This window comes from Schistocerca piceifrons, chromosome 2 (assembly GCF_021461385.2).
Source record: "Schistocerca piceifrons isolate TAMUIC-IGC-003096 chromosome 2, iqSchPice1.1, whole genome shotgun sequence".
Lineage (NCBI taxonomy): Eukaryota > Metazoa > Arthropoda > Insecta > Orthoptera > Acrididae > Schistocerca > Schistocerca piceifrons.
In genome coordinates, this window is record NC_060139.1 from 840,193,853 (window position 1) to 840,208,524 (window position 14,672).

General features: G+C 42.0%; 2 protein-coding genes across 4 annotated transcripts in view; one reads left to right on the top strand and one right to left on the bottom strand.

Moving 5' to 3' along the window:
• The window catches only part of LOC124776868 (RING finger protein 17), a 529,150-nt gene that overhangs the window by 434,191 nt on the left and 80,287 nt on the right, over positions 1–14,672 (bottom strand). The gene's annotated exons all lie outside the window — the stretch shown is intronic.
• Positions 1–14,672, top strand: part of LOC124776870 (actin cytoskeleton-regulatory complex protein PAN1-like) — an 88,701-nt gene that overhangs the window by 54,601 nt on the left and 19,428 nt on the right. The window lies entirely within an intron of this gene.

Sequence of the window (14,672 nt, forward strand, 5' to 3'; positions counted from 1 at the left end):
CAACCACCATTTCCATGGTTTTGCAGTGAATTGTGATTGTCCCGTACACGTTAAAGAGGTTAAAGGGTAAGATTATTAACTTTTGTGTGCGTCTGCAAGTGTGTGAGCCGAACGCAAAACATTAAACGTAAATGAACCACAGGATAATAAGCGGGGGTCTATAATTAATGAGCTGAAGAGGTGCGCCGTATAAATGTAATTCACTCATGTTGTCTTCATGCTAACACTAGCCTCTGCGATGTAACAACACAGTTCTGTACATGGCTGACGTAATCAGTTCACACACACACACACACACACACACACACACACACACACACGCGCGCGCGCGCGCGCGCGCGCGCGCGCAGGGAGGGAGGGAGAGAGGGAGAGAGAGAGAGGGAAGGGGGAGAGAGAGTGAGAGAGAGAGAGTGAGAGAGAGAGAGAGAGAGAGAGAGAGAGAGGGAGAGAGGGAGAGAGGGAGAGAGAGAGAGAGAGAGAGAGAGAGAGAGTGGCTTTTCGCCCATGGCAGTTCTTCGTGTTATTTTGGGAGGGAGAGAGAGAGAGAGAGAGAGAGAGAGAGAGAGAGGGAGGGGGGGGGAGAGAGAGAGAGAGAGAGAGAGAGAGAGAGAGAGAGAGAGAGAGAGAGAGAGAGAGAGAGAGGCTTTTCGCCCATGGCGGTTCTTCGTGTTATTTTAACGGCGTTAATGGTGTCGTTACTATTACGGAGTCGCCAAATTTTCTATTCTCGTTTTGTATACTCATGAGATTCAGATTAGTCTGCTCCGTTAATTGCCCCTTTAAGAACGCTCCTGCTGACCTTCCCAACCGTGCAGATTTGTAAATTAAATTCAATTGACTTCAGCTACACGGAACAGCTGTTCGGGGACCACTAAGCAGGAAGGATAGAGAGCGACCAGGAAGACCAGTAAATAACCGGACGTCCCTCATGAGACCATCTGGTGGTCCAGCTGACCAGTCACACAGTTCGTAAACGCATGAACCTGTTGAGCTGGTTCAGTTTTTACTTGGGCGCTCACCTCGCAATGGAATGAAATGTATTCGGCGCTAGGATATTACAGACTAATCTCTGATTTTCCCACGGTTGAATTTTACTTCCACACAAAGTTGCTCCAGACGTACGGACAGGAAAAATTTCATCTCACTGCTAAGACTTTCATTTCAGGGTACTGACCAGCTTCGTCTGTTCAGCTAACAGTTCTGCTCAGTTCCGACTAGTCTTGGCCGTCAGGATGCACACTATGTCTTTATTTAGATCAACTTAACAACGTAAAAAGATAAACGTCGCACCTGAGAATCGGCAGCCCAGCTGCGTCGGTGAACGGCCGACATGGGAAGTGTAAGAACGTAGTAATGTACCACTTACTCAGCTGCCGCGTTCTCACACAGTTCCGTGGCAGCACTTTCCATTTCATTCACGCGGTAACGCCACGTTGTGACATCCTCCGTAACGCGTGGAATACAAACAAGATTAGTTACTTCTTTCTCTATGTCACTGGAAAACATGTAACATTCGGCAACTAAAAAAGATCACTGGCAGCACGGGCATACTGTTAAACGTATCTCCAACATTAGACAGTAGGAATACCGTTTTAGGTGTCTCGTAAAGAAGTTCTTACTACACGTTCAGAAACGGAACGTAATACATCTTTTTCACCACTAGTTCACATACAAGAAGTGCAGAGCTCGACAGTGGACAACCGAATGGTCTTCACTGAATTGAATTTTCATGATAGATTTAGGCTGGTGAATGTGGTAGTTCTGCCTGAGCAGGTTGTAACAATACTTAGAACAGTTATCCACAAGACTGCCATAAATCATCATTTCGGCATCAAAATCCTAGACATAAAACCTACAGTAGCATTTTATTGGTGATCTGTTTTTAGCAGAAAGGGTGCTATAAGCTGCCCAAGCAGGACAGATACAACAGAGTATTAAAAGCTTGTTCCAACATATCAATAGAATTCTCAGCCACATATGTATTAGCTCACTGAAACAGTGCATTTTTTCCAGATAGACTGAAATACACTATTGTTAAACCATTGCTTAAAAAAGGGGATAGGTTTGATGCTAACAACTATTGTCCAATCTCACTTCGGACAGCTTTATCCAAAATTCTTGAAAAAGTAATGTATTCAAGAGCAGCCTCACACATTTGTAAAAATGAAGTACTAGTAATATGTCAATTTGGTTTTCAGAAAGGCTTTTCACTGATCAAAATCACCTACACTGGGACATTGTGAGATCTCTCAAAGGCTTTTGACTGTGTAAATCATGAAATTATTCTAGATAAGCTTAAGTATTGTGGAATGAGTGGGACAGTGTGCAAATGGCTCAATTCATATTTAACTGGAAGAATGCAGACGGGTAAAATTAACAGTAGAGATAGTCTGCATAAATCAGCAGAGTCCTCTAACTGGGGAGGTAACTAAGAACGGTGTCCCACATGGTTCAGTCTTGGGTCCCTTGTTGTTCTTAATATATATTAATGACTAGCCCCTCTATATTCATCAAGATGCAAAGCTAGTTCTTTTTGCTGATGATACAAGTGTAGCAATCACACCTAACAAATAAGAATCAACTGAGGAAACTGTAAATAATGTCGTCCAGAAAATTATTAAATGGCTCTCTGCAAATGGACTCTCATTAAATTTTGAGAAAACACGGTATATACAAGTCTGTTCAGTAAATGGCATAAATACCATTGATAAATATAGACTTTGAATGGAAGTCTGTTGCTAAGGCAGAATATTCAAAATGTATCGCTGTGTGCACTGATGAGAAATTGAACTGGAAGAAACCCATTGATAATCTGTTGAAACAATTAGGCTCAGATACCTATGCTATTACGGTTATCGCAAATTCTGGTGATAAACGTATAAGTAAATTAGCCTACTATGGCTATTTTCATTCACTGCTTTCATATGGCATCATATTTTGGGGTAATTCATCATTATGAGAAAAAATACTCGTTGCACAAAAGTGTGTAATCAGAATAATAGCTGGAGCCAACCCAAAATCACCTTGCAGACATTTATTTAAGGAACTGGGGATATTCACAGTACCTTCGCAATACATATATTCACATACGAAAATTGTTATTAATAACCCATCACAATTCAAAAATAATAGCGAACTGCATAGCTACAACACCAGAAGAAAGAATGATTTTTCACTATTCTGGATTAAATCTGATTTTGGCACAGAAAGGGATGAATTGTGCTTCCACAAAAATCTTTGGTCATTTGCCAAATAGCATTAAAAGTCTGACAGTTAGCCAACCAACAATTAAAAATATATTAAAAGAATTTCTGAATGACAACTCCTTCTACTCAATAGATGTATTTTTAGATATGAAGTAGTACATATTACACTGTGTAATGAAAACTTATGTTAAACTGACACTTTCCACATCATTACGAAATGTCGCATTCAGGATCTGTGGAAGAAGTATTAACGTAATGTAAGGACAACTGCAACAGATTATAAACTGAGAAAATTTCCTCCTGGTGTCTCCATACAAAAATACGTCATCACTTGGGGGAAAAGCAGAAAGAAAATAATTGTTTAGCAGATTCATCCAGTGTCTTGGATATATGGGATCATTCACAGTGGCATATATAAAACGTGCCTGTCAACTACTGCCTTTAGTTAAAGCATGATGAAATGTCTGCTATTTCTATATTGAGTTTTTTCTTCAGCGGACAGTCATTCCTGCAATCCTCCTTGGTATTCACATATATTTACTACGGCCAATGGCTGAATTCTGTCCAGAGAACAGTTTGTTAAGGTCTTGTACAGACATTTAGATCAGTTCTACAAAAGTTATTACAATACATTTTATAATTCTTTTGGTGAATTGTGAAGATCATGGTCTCCGAGCTGAGAGAGGGCGCAGCAGAGCAGCAGCACCACTTGTGTGATAAACTGTAAATTAATTTAGTCTTTGTTTTCTGTTCACATGCTTCTGCAAAGAAGTGAACTGTACATGTGTATTTTACTGTGTAGACTAATGGTTAGAAAATTAAACATAGTTTTTGTTTTTGCGTAAGTCTTGTGAATATCCGTGTGTAGGGCAGCTTCCTAGTATAAATTTTCCATGTAGAGAAATGTATTTCTGTTTAATAGCTTGTGGTCTCAGAGTTCAGTGAGAAGTCTGCACACTAACTTTTAGGGTTACTTTATTCTTCTCTGGTATATTCTCAAACTCAGTAGCGCCATTTGAGACCATATATCTATTTTATACACAATACGATATGGCTAGGGACTGTGCTTGTTGTGAGCGGACACAAGAAGAGTTGGCTGCTGTTCGTAAACAGATGGAAGCTGCTTTGGCTACCATCGACAAGCTTCTCGCTAATGCTCAAAGTTGTGGTGACATCAGGGCGTCAGTGACGAGACCAGCGACACCTCTGGTGCCACTGGAATCCGCTCGTGGTCCGGACGTCGCTGCGGCTTCTGATACGCAATATCTGACCAGTCCGTCCTCATTCCAGAGTGGGTGGCAGACAGTGGTGGGTTCGTGTGTCACTGGACAGAGAGCGAAAGAGGGAGCAGGCCGTGTGGCTGGCTCTCTACGTCTTAGCAACAGGTACGAGGTGCTTCCCAGTGTTGTTGATAACTCTGAGCCAGCTCAGGATGCCTCTCCTGTTGGGGTCGATTTTCTTCCCAGTCCCGACAAGTACAGAGAGTGGGTATGCTAGTCATTGGGAGCCCCAATGTTAGGCGGGTGATGGAGCCCCTCAGGGAGATAGCAGGCAAGGCGGGAAAGTATTCCAGTGTGCATTCAGTATGCTTGCTGGGAGGTCTCATCCATGATGTGGAGGAGGCCCTGCCAGCGGCTATCAAGCACACTGGGTGCAACCAGCAGCATGTAGTGGCACACGTCGGCACAAATGACACCTGCTGCTTGGGTTCGGAGGCCATCCTCGGCCTCTTTCGGTAGCTGGCTGATTTGGTGAAGGCAACTACAACACACACGGAGTGCAGGCTAAGCTGTCTATTTGTAGCATCGTACCCAGGATTGATCGTGGTCCTCTGGTTTGGTGCAGAGTGGAAGGTCTAAACCAAAGGCTCAGACAGCTCTGTGACAGTATCTGATGTTAATTTCTCGACCTCTACAACTGGGAGCAGAATTGTAGGATTCCCCTTAATAGGTCAGGCGCGCACTACATGCAGGAAGCGGCTACTAGAGTAGCGGAGTACATGTGGCGTGCACATGGGGCTTTTTTAGGTTAGAGGATCCCTCCCTTGGGAGCAAACACGATTTGCCTGTTATATCAGCCACAGCAACCTCAGAGAATCTGGGTCCTGGCAGATCAGAGACAGAAAAGATTAATATGATTTTAGTAAACTGCAGGAGCATCCAAGGAAAGGTCCCAGAATTAGTATCGTTTATTGCACAGATAATATTGGGAACAGAAAGCTGGTTGAAGCCAAACATCAATGACAATGAAATCCTAAGTTCAGACTGGAATGTTTATCAAAAGATAGGTTAGTCGCCAATGGTAGCGGCGTGTTTATTGCAGTAAAAAATTTGATAAAATCTAGTGTGGTTATCACATATTCCGAATGTGAATTAACCTGGGTGAAACTAAATATTAAAGAACGGTCAAAAACGGTGATTGGATGCTTTTATAGACTGCCTGGGTCAGGATCTGTAGTTGTAGGGACATCTTGTCCGAAAATTACCTCGAGCAGATAGCTAAAGTACCAACTCGTGAGGGTAACGTCTTAGACCTCCTGGCAACAAACAAACCTGAACTCATCGAATCAGTAAACGTGGAGGAAGGTATCAGTGACCATAAGGCTGTGACAGCATCTATGACGACTGGTAATACAAGGAATGTTAAGAAAGGTACAAAGATATATTTGCTCAGCAAGGGTGACAGGATACAAATTTCAGAATATCTCTGCAGTCAGCATCAAATATTCGGTGATGAGGACGACTATGTGGAGAACAAACGGAAAAAATTCAGAAACATCATGTAATATGTCTGAAACAAGTAAGTTCCGCGTAAGGTCTTAAGGGATGGGAAAGACTCACCATGGTTTAATAGCCAAGTTAGAAAAGTGCTACATAAATAAAGAGCACTTCATCTCAGATTCAAGAGAAGTGAAAGCCTAGCTGACAAACAAAATATGAACAAAGTGAAAATGAGCGTAAGGAGAGCAATGAGAGAAGCAAGAAGTGTTCAATGATTTTGAAAGTAAGACATTGTCAACTGGCCTGAGTAAAAACCGAAGATATTTTGGTCGTATGTAAAATCAGTAAGTGGGTCAAAATCATCTATCCATTCTCTCAGCAACAACAACGCCACTGAAATCGAAGATAACAGACAGAAGGCCGAAATGCTCTCCTTCTAGCAGTAATTTATCGTAGATTGCTTGAGAAACGAAAGGTACATAATGACTGGAGAAAAGCGCATGAGATCCACACAATTATAGACCTATATTGTTGACGCCAATCTGTTGTAGAATTATGTTCAAGACTTATGACGTTCTTGGAAAATGAATAGCTCCTCTATAAATATCAACATGGATTCCGCAAACAGAGATCCTGGAAAACTCAGCTCACTCTGTTCCTCCATAAGAGCCACAGCGCAGTGGACACCAGTGCTCAGGTTGATGCCGCGTTCCTTGATTTCAGTAAGGCATTTGACACTGTCCCGCATTGCCGTTTGATTAAAAAAAACGAGCTTACAGAGTATCGGGGCAGACATGCAATTGGATTAAAGACTTTCTTGCAGATAGAACTCAATATGTCACTCTTAACGGAACTAAATTGACAGATGTAAAGGTAATATCCGGAGTACCACAGGGAAGTGTGATAGGAGCATTGCTGTTCACAATATATATAAATGATCTAGCAGAAAGTGTCGGATGCACTTTAAGGCTATAAGCAGATGATTCAGCTGTTTATACCAAAGTATCAACGCCAGAAGATAGTTAGAATTTGCAGAAGAACCTGCAGAGAATTGATGAATGGTGCAGACTCTGGCAGTTGACCCTAAACATAAATAAATGTAACATATTGTGCATATATAGGAAAAGAAATCCACTACTGTACAACTACACTATTGATGACAAACAGCTGGAGACAGCTTCTGCCGTAAAATATGTAGGCATAACTATCCCGAGTGACCGTAAGTGGAATGACCATATAAAACAGATAGTGGGAAAAGCAGGACTGATAAACAAGATAGAGAAGATCCAACGAAGAGTGGCGCGTTTTGTCAATGATATCATTTAGCTATGGAGATGCTAAACAAACTCCACTGGTAAACGTTACAACAGGGACATTGTGCATCACAGGCAGATTTACTACTGAAATTTCGGTACAGTACTTTTCAGGAGGAGTCAGACAACTTATTACTCCCCCCACATACATCGTGTGTATTGACAAAGAGGAGAAAATTCGAGAAATTACAGCCAATACATAGGCCTACCGACCGAGAAATTACAGCCAATACAGAGGCATACCGACAATCATTCTTTCCACACACTATTCACGAGTGGAACAGGGTTGGAGAGATCAGATAGTGGTACCGAAGGTAACCTCCACCGCACACCATTAGGTGGCTTGCAGAGTATGATGTAGATGTAATCTTTGTTTTTGTCAGTAATGCAAATTACTTCAATGCACCTGTGCAGTTTCTTATGAAGCATTTCTCGTCCCTCTTATTCAATTTCCACCTATATTTTAACCTCTCCTGGACTTTTGTTTTTCTTTAGCCTCATTATCTTTTTCTTAATTTTTTGCAGATAAGGTCGTGAGCAATCCTGCTCTGCTATAGCTGTAAATTCAAATGCAAACATCTTGTTACGGTATTCACAATTCAGCATACATGAGAAACACCTTTTTCCTCTTCCAGCTATATTATGTCCAACAGTCGAAACAAAATACTTCCATTACTAGCTTTAATAAACACTGGTCTACTTCTCTCTCTCTCTTCCTAAAGTATATATACACTCCTGGAAATGAAAAAAAGAACACATTGACACCGGTGTGTCAGACCCACCATACTTGCTCCGGACACTGCGAGAGGGCTGTACAAGCAATGATCACACGCACGGCACAGCGGACACACCAGGAACCGCGGTGTTGGCCGTCGAATGGCGCTAGCTGCGCAGCATTTGTGCACCGCTGCCGTCAGTGTCAGCCAGTTTGCCGTGGCATACGGAGCTCCATCGCAGTCTTTAACACTGGTAGCATGCCGCGACAGTGTGGACGTGAACCGTATGTGCAGTTGACGGACTTTGAGCGAGGGCGTATAGTGGGCATGCGGGAGGCCGGGTGGACGTACCGCCGAATTGCTCAACACGTGGGGCGTGAGGTCTCCACAGTACATCAATGTTGTCGCCAGTGGTCGGCGGAAGGTGCCCGTGCCCGTCGACCTGTGACCGGACCGCAGCGACGCACGGATGCACGCCAAGACCGTAGGATCCTACGCAGTGCCGTAGGGGACCGCACCGCCACTTCCCAGCAAATTAGGGACACTGTTGCTCCTGGGGTATCGGCGAGGACCATTCGCAACCGTCTCCATGAAGCTGGGCTATGGTCCCGCACACCGTTAGGCCGTCTTCCGCTCACGCCCCAACATTGTGCAGCCCGCCTCCAGTGGTGTCGCGACAGGCGTGAATGGAGGGACGAATGGAGACGTGTCGTCTTCAGCGATGAGAGTCGCTTCTGCCTTGGTGCCAATGATGGTCGTATGCGTGTTTGGCGCCGTGCAGGTGAGCGCCACAATCAGGACTGCATACGACCGAGGCACACAGGGCCAACACCCGGCATCATGGTGTGGGGAGCGATCTCCTACACTGGCCGTACACCACTGGTGATCGTCGAGGGGACACTGAATAGTGCACGGTACATCCAAACCGTCATCGAACCCATCGTTCTACCATTCCTAGACCAGCAAGGGAACTTGCTGTTCCAACAGGACAATGCACGTCCGCATGTATCCCGTGCCACCCAACGTGCTCTAGAAGGTGTAAGTCAACTACCCTGGCCAGCAAGATCTCCGGATCTGTCCCCCATTGAGCATGTTTGGGACTGGATGAAGCGTCGTCTCACGCGGTCTGCACGTCCAGCACGAACGCTGGTCCAACTGAGGCGCCAGGTGGAAATGGCATGGCAAGCCGTTCCACAGGACTACATCCAGCATCTCTATGATCGTCTCCATGGGAGAATAGCAGCCTGCATTGCTGCGAAAGGTGGATATACACTGTACTAGTGCCGACATTGTGCATGCTCTGTTGCCTGTGTCTTAGTGCCGACATTGTGCATGCTCTGTTGCCTGTGTCTATGTGCCTGTGGTTCTGTCAGTGTGATCATGTGATGTATCTGACCCCAGGAATGTGTCAATAAAGTTTCCCCTTCCTGGGACAATGAATTCACGGTGTTCTTATTTCAATTTCCAGGAGTGTATTTTTTGTACATTTTCTTGGTATTGATACCTTATAATTCCTCAAAATCATCTCTGATTATGTTCTGAATTAACTTCTCTTGGGTCTTCTGAAAATCTATTGGGTTGCTTTGTGCATGTCTGAATTATGGCAATATTTACCAATGTGACAGAGGAGCAGCACCAGCTGCTGCAAGTAGCCTGATACTAGTGAAGTGAGAATTGACCCTAAAATTACTTTATTCAAATTTTGTATTGTCCTAAAGGAAATTTTTGTCTCTCAGCCCGTTTTTCTTTGCTTCCTCACCTCTGTAAGTGCTTCTACACATTCCTCTCGAAACTAGTCATCTTCCCCATGTAACTTCCTTTGACCACTCCATTTGCTGTTGTATTTCAGTCTATTTCCATTCTGGAGTCCTCTCAACATTTCCCCCCAACTGCTTGGCAGCTATTACTGCATGTTTTTGGAATGGTTCATTATTCACAGCGTCTAATTCATCAGCACACTATCATATTTCCTTCTGATTATTTCTGCCTCCCCCTTTCTGTTGTACCTAAACACACAAAAAAGTGGTTCCTGTCATATTTTGCACCTCTGGCTGTTTTTACATGAATCATACTCGACTCTGGTTTTGATAGTGGTATGGTCAATCTGTCTGCCTACTCTTCTGTCTATGGAAGTGTCACTGAAAGAAGATCCCTGTGAGTTGTAGAGGGCTTGGTGTAGCTGATCTGAGTGTCAACCTCAACCAATGTGATTTTGTATACATCTTTATAGCAGTGCCTCTGTGCAGTAGCACTCTATTATAGTGATGCCCATGTTACTCTGTACATGTCTTCATGTTACAAGCTCGTACGGTTAATATAATATGTTAGTAAGTTAACAAAACATCCAAGTAAAATTGTACAAATTTGATGCTAAATACAGATAAAAGCATATAATATTAAAACACACACACACACACACACACACACACACACACACACACACAGAGAGAGAAAGAGAGAGAGAGAGAGAGAGAGAGAGAGAGAGAGAGAGACAATGGTCCAGAAGATCTATTATCTCTGCCTTCAGCTTCTCTTCTGTGGGAAATAAACTACTACTAAGGAACTAATGTAGTCTCTTTGTTCAGCTGGTCAATCCACAGACTACAGACTGCTAACACCATTTGTTGTACTAACAGGATGCTTTTGATATAGATGCAATAATCCACCTTAAAACAACTACAGTGAGTATACGTGGATGAGAAAAAAAAAATCCCGGAATTTTCCCGGATCTCCCAGTTAAAAATACACTTCCTCCCAGGCGAAAATACACTTTTTCCACATTAAGTGACAGTATACTTTCCCTCGGAACTGTAAAATTTGTGAATCATTTGAATGGTTATAGTTTTATACAGCAGCTTATAATTTCCTGGCACTTTAGAAAGCAAAATGCAGCGGTAAAAAGCATGTTTTGGAATGTTATTAGATGTGCAGCAACGTGTACACTGTATATTTTCGTATTACGAAAGTATAAATGGGCATTCCACCGAACACCGCATGTTACTTTCCGAAGCATTAAAATCAAGATTGCGATGTGCTTTTGTAAGCCAGTCATAGCTCATGTCATACGATCTCGCCAGCCGATAACAGCGGATATTCAGAGCATAGCACACGTGATGTAGTCAGCCAATAGCAACATAACTGTTAAGTAGTACAATCACACAAGACTTTGAAGTGCCATAAAATTGAAACAACAGAGAGAGAATGCTAAAATTTTGTATGGTTAATTATCTGAATAGGGAATACAAATAAGTCAAATTTCATCCAAATGTGCAATGGTTGGCAAGATGGCCCAGATGACTTGAGGTAGAATGACCCTTATGCACATTAAGTTATAGAGGGACCTAACATATAACTTTTTTCACTTCTAAATACAACTGTGGCTCGCAGGCCTCCTCTGCATCACAAGTCTCTCTTTTGCGCTCCAAATTTCTGAGTAATGATAGTGAGGAAGAAAACCTTTGAAGATAGGATGTTTGTTAAAATAAAAGAAAAAGCACTGACTCAGTAGGATGTGACTCAGACATGAAATCTGCTGCAGCTTACTTGAGCTATGTTTCGATTTTCTACATCCAGAATTGCACTCTCCAACCAACAATATGGAAAATACACTGTGGACTAATGTCATGCAATCAGCCTCTACTTTTGTTATATTCATGAACATTGCACAAATCTACGTATAGCAATTTAAAAAATTGCATGAAACGTAAATCATAATTATCAGATGGGAATTTGAATCCTGACCATCTCTAAGGTGTGTCCAGCTTGAAATAGACTGGTAGGAGCAATTTTGCACTAATAGAAGAGACCACTGTCAATACAAGCTTCTATTTCACAGGGAATGAGGTTTCTTTTTTCATGATTAGATTAGATATCCGATTGTGGCTTTCTTAGATGTCATGCATTTATGATCGGATTAGAGGAGGCTAAATCACGTTGATCTCTCCGATTCTTGAGAGTGTGAAGACAGCAGTGTTGTGCCACACCTCTTGAGTGCACAAAAACACTGTCATGTGCCAGGGCTACTCCACTTTTTTGTTTACTTCGCTCAAGCAATAACTAATGCCATAATGCAGGATATAGAAAGTGTCCCCAATAAGGGTTATAGCATAAAAAACACACTTAAGAGGTATCAACACACCTCTGTTTGCTGGGATGTCCGCATGTTATCAATTGAACACATTACGGATATGCAACAATCTGCCAAGTGCCACTGGATGGATGATCTACTCTTGTAAGTGCAGAAAGACTGATGGAAAGTGCCTCAGGCCACTCCCTGACTGCTTATAGTCTCTGATCATGCATCCCTCGATCATTTAAATTTTCACATTTATGAAATCTAAGTATGGTCAGTGAGGTGCGGGCTCTGGGTATCTACACCTACATGGTTATTCTGCAAATCACACTTAACTGCTTGGCAGTGTGTTCATCAAACCACCTTCACACACATTCTTTATTATTCCATTCTTGAAAAGCATGTGGAGAAAACACACACCTATATCTTTCTGTGCAACCTCTGATTTCCCTTATTTTCTTGTGATTACTGTTTCTCCCTATGTAGGTAGGAGTCAACAAAATATTTTCACATTGGAGGAAAAAGTTGGTGACCGAAATTTCATGAGAAGATCTCACCACAGTGAAAAATGCCTTTATTTCAATGATTTCCACCCCAAATCCTTTACGCTGTCCATTATACTTTCTCCCCTATTTCCCGGTAGTATAAAATGTGCTGTTGTCCTTTGAACGTTCTCGATGTACTCCGTCAGTCCTAGCTGTTAAGGATCCCACGCAAGGCAGCAGTACTCCAAAAGAGGACAGACAAGTGTAGTGTAGACAGTCTCTTTAGTACATTTGTTTCATGTTCTAAGTGTTCTGCCAATAAAATGAAATCTTCGGTTCGGCTTCCCCACAACTTTTTTCTGTGTGTTCTTTCCAATTTAAGTTGTTTGTACCTGTAGTTCCAAGTTATTAAGTTGAATTTATGACCTTTAGATTGGATTGATTTACTGTGTAACCGAAATTTAATGGATTCGTTTTAGTACTCATGTGGATGACCTCACACATCTCATTATTTCAGGTAAATTGCCAATTTTTGCACCCTACAGATATCTTATCTAAATCATTTCACAGCTGGTTTTGATCTTCTGATGCTTTTACTAGATGATAAACAACAGCATTACCTACTAACAACCTAAGGTGGCTGCTCCAAATGTCTCCTAAATCTTTTTTATGTTTAAGGAACAGCAGAGGGCCTAAAACACTACCTTGGAGAATGCCAGAATTCACTTCTGTTTAACTTGACAACTTTCCATCAGTTACTACAAACTCTGACCTCTCTGACAGGAAATCACAAATCCAGTCGCATAACAGATGAAATTGATAAGCACGAAATTTGATTACAAGCACTTAGTGAGGTACAGTGTCAAAAGCCTTCTGCTAATCTAGAAATACGGACTCAATTTGAAATCCGTTGTCAACAGCACTCAACACTTCATGTGAAGAGCTAGTTGTGTTTCACAAGAATGATGTTTTCTAAATCTACGTTGACTATGTGTCAATAGACCACTCTCCTCGAGGTGATTCATAATGTTCACACATAATATAGGTTTCAAAATCCAGCTGCATACTGACAATAATTATATGGGCCTGTAATTTAGTGGATTAATCCTATTGCCTTTCTTGAATACTGGTGTGACCTGTACACCTTCCAGTCTTTGGGTACGGATCTTTCATCAACTGAGCAGTTGTATATGATTGTTAAGTATGGAACTATTGCATCTGTGAACTCTGAAAGGAATCTAATTGGTATACAGTCTAGGCCAGAAGACTTGCTTTAATTAAGTGATTCAAGTTGCTTCACTACTCTGAAGATATCTACTTCTAAGTTACTCAAATTGGTGGCTGTTCTTGATTTGAATTCTGGAATATTTACTTTGTCTTCGGAAGGCTATGTTTAGTAACTCTGTCTTAGCAGTACTGTCGTCAAAAGTATTTCCATTGCTATCACGCAGAGAAGGTATTGACTGTGTCTTACTGCTAGCATATTACACATCCAACCAGATTTTCTTTGAATTTTTTGCCAGGTTTAAAGAGAAAGTTTCATTGTGAAAACTATTACACGCCTCTCACATTGGAGTCCATACTACATCGTGAGCTTCTGTAAAAGATCGCCAATCTTAGGGATTTTGAATTCGTTTAAATTTGGCATGCTTCTTTCATTGTTTCTGCGACAGTCTTCTGACCCATTTTGTGTACCATGGGGGATCAACACTTCAAATGGCTCTGAGCACTATGGTATTGCTGAGGTCATCAGTCCCCTAGAACTTAGAACAAATTAAACCTAACTAACCTAAGGACATCACATACATCCATGCCCGAGGCAGGATTCGAACCTGTGACCGTAGCGGCCGTGCGGTTCCAGACTGTAGCACCTAGAGCCGCTCTGGCCAGCGGATCAACTCTGTCTTCTGTTAATTTATATGGTGTAAATCTCTCAACTAATGTCCAATACTATTTATTTGAATTCAAGCCATATATGGTGTACACTTACATTGTTAATTTGGAAGAAGTGGAGACTGTCTCTCAGGAAGGCAAAAAGCAAATTTATATCTGCTTTTCAAATAGATATATTTTTATTTTTGGTGGATTTGGGAGTTATAGTATTCAGTCTCACTAGAACAACCTTGTGTTCACCAATTCTCAGGATTATTTGCTGCTAAG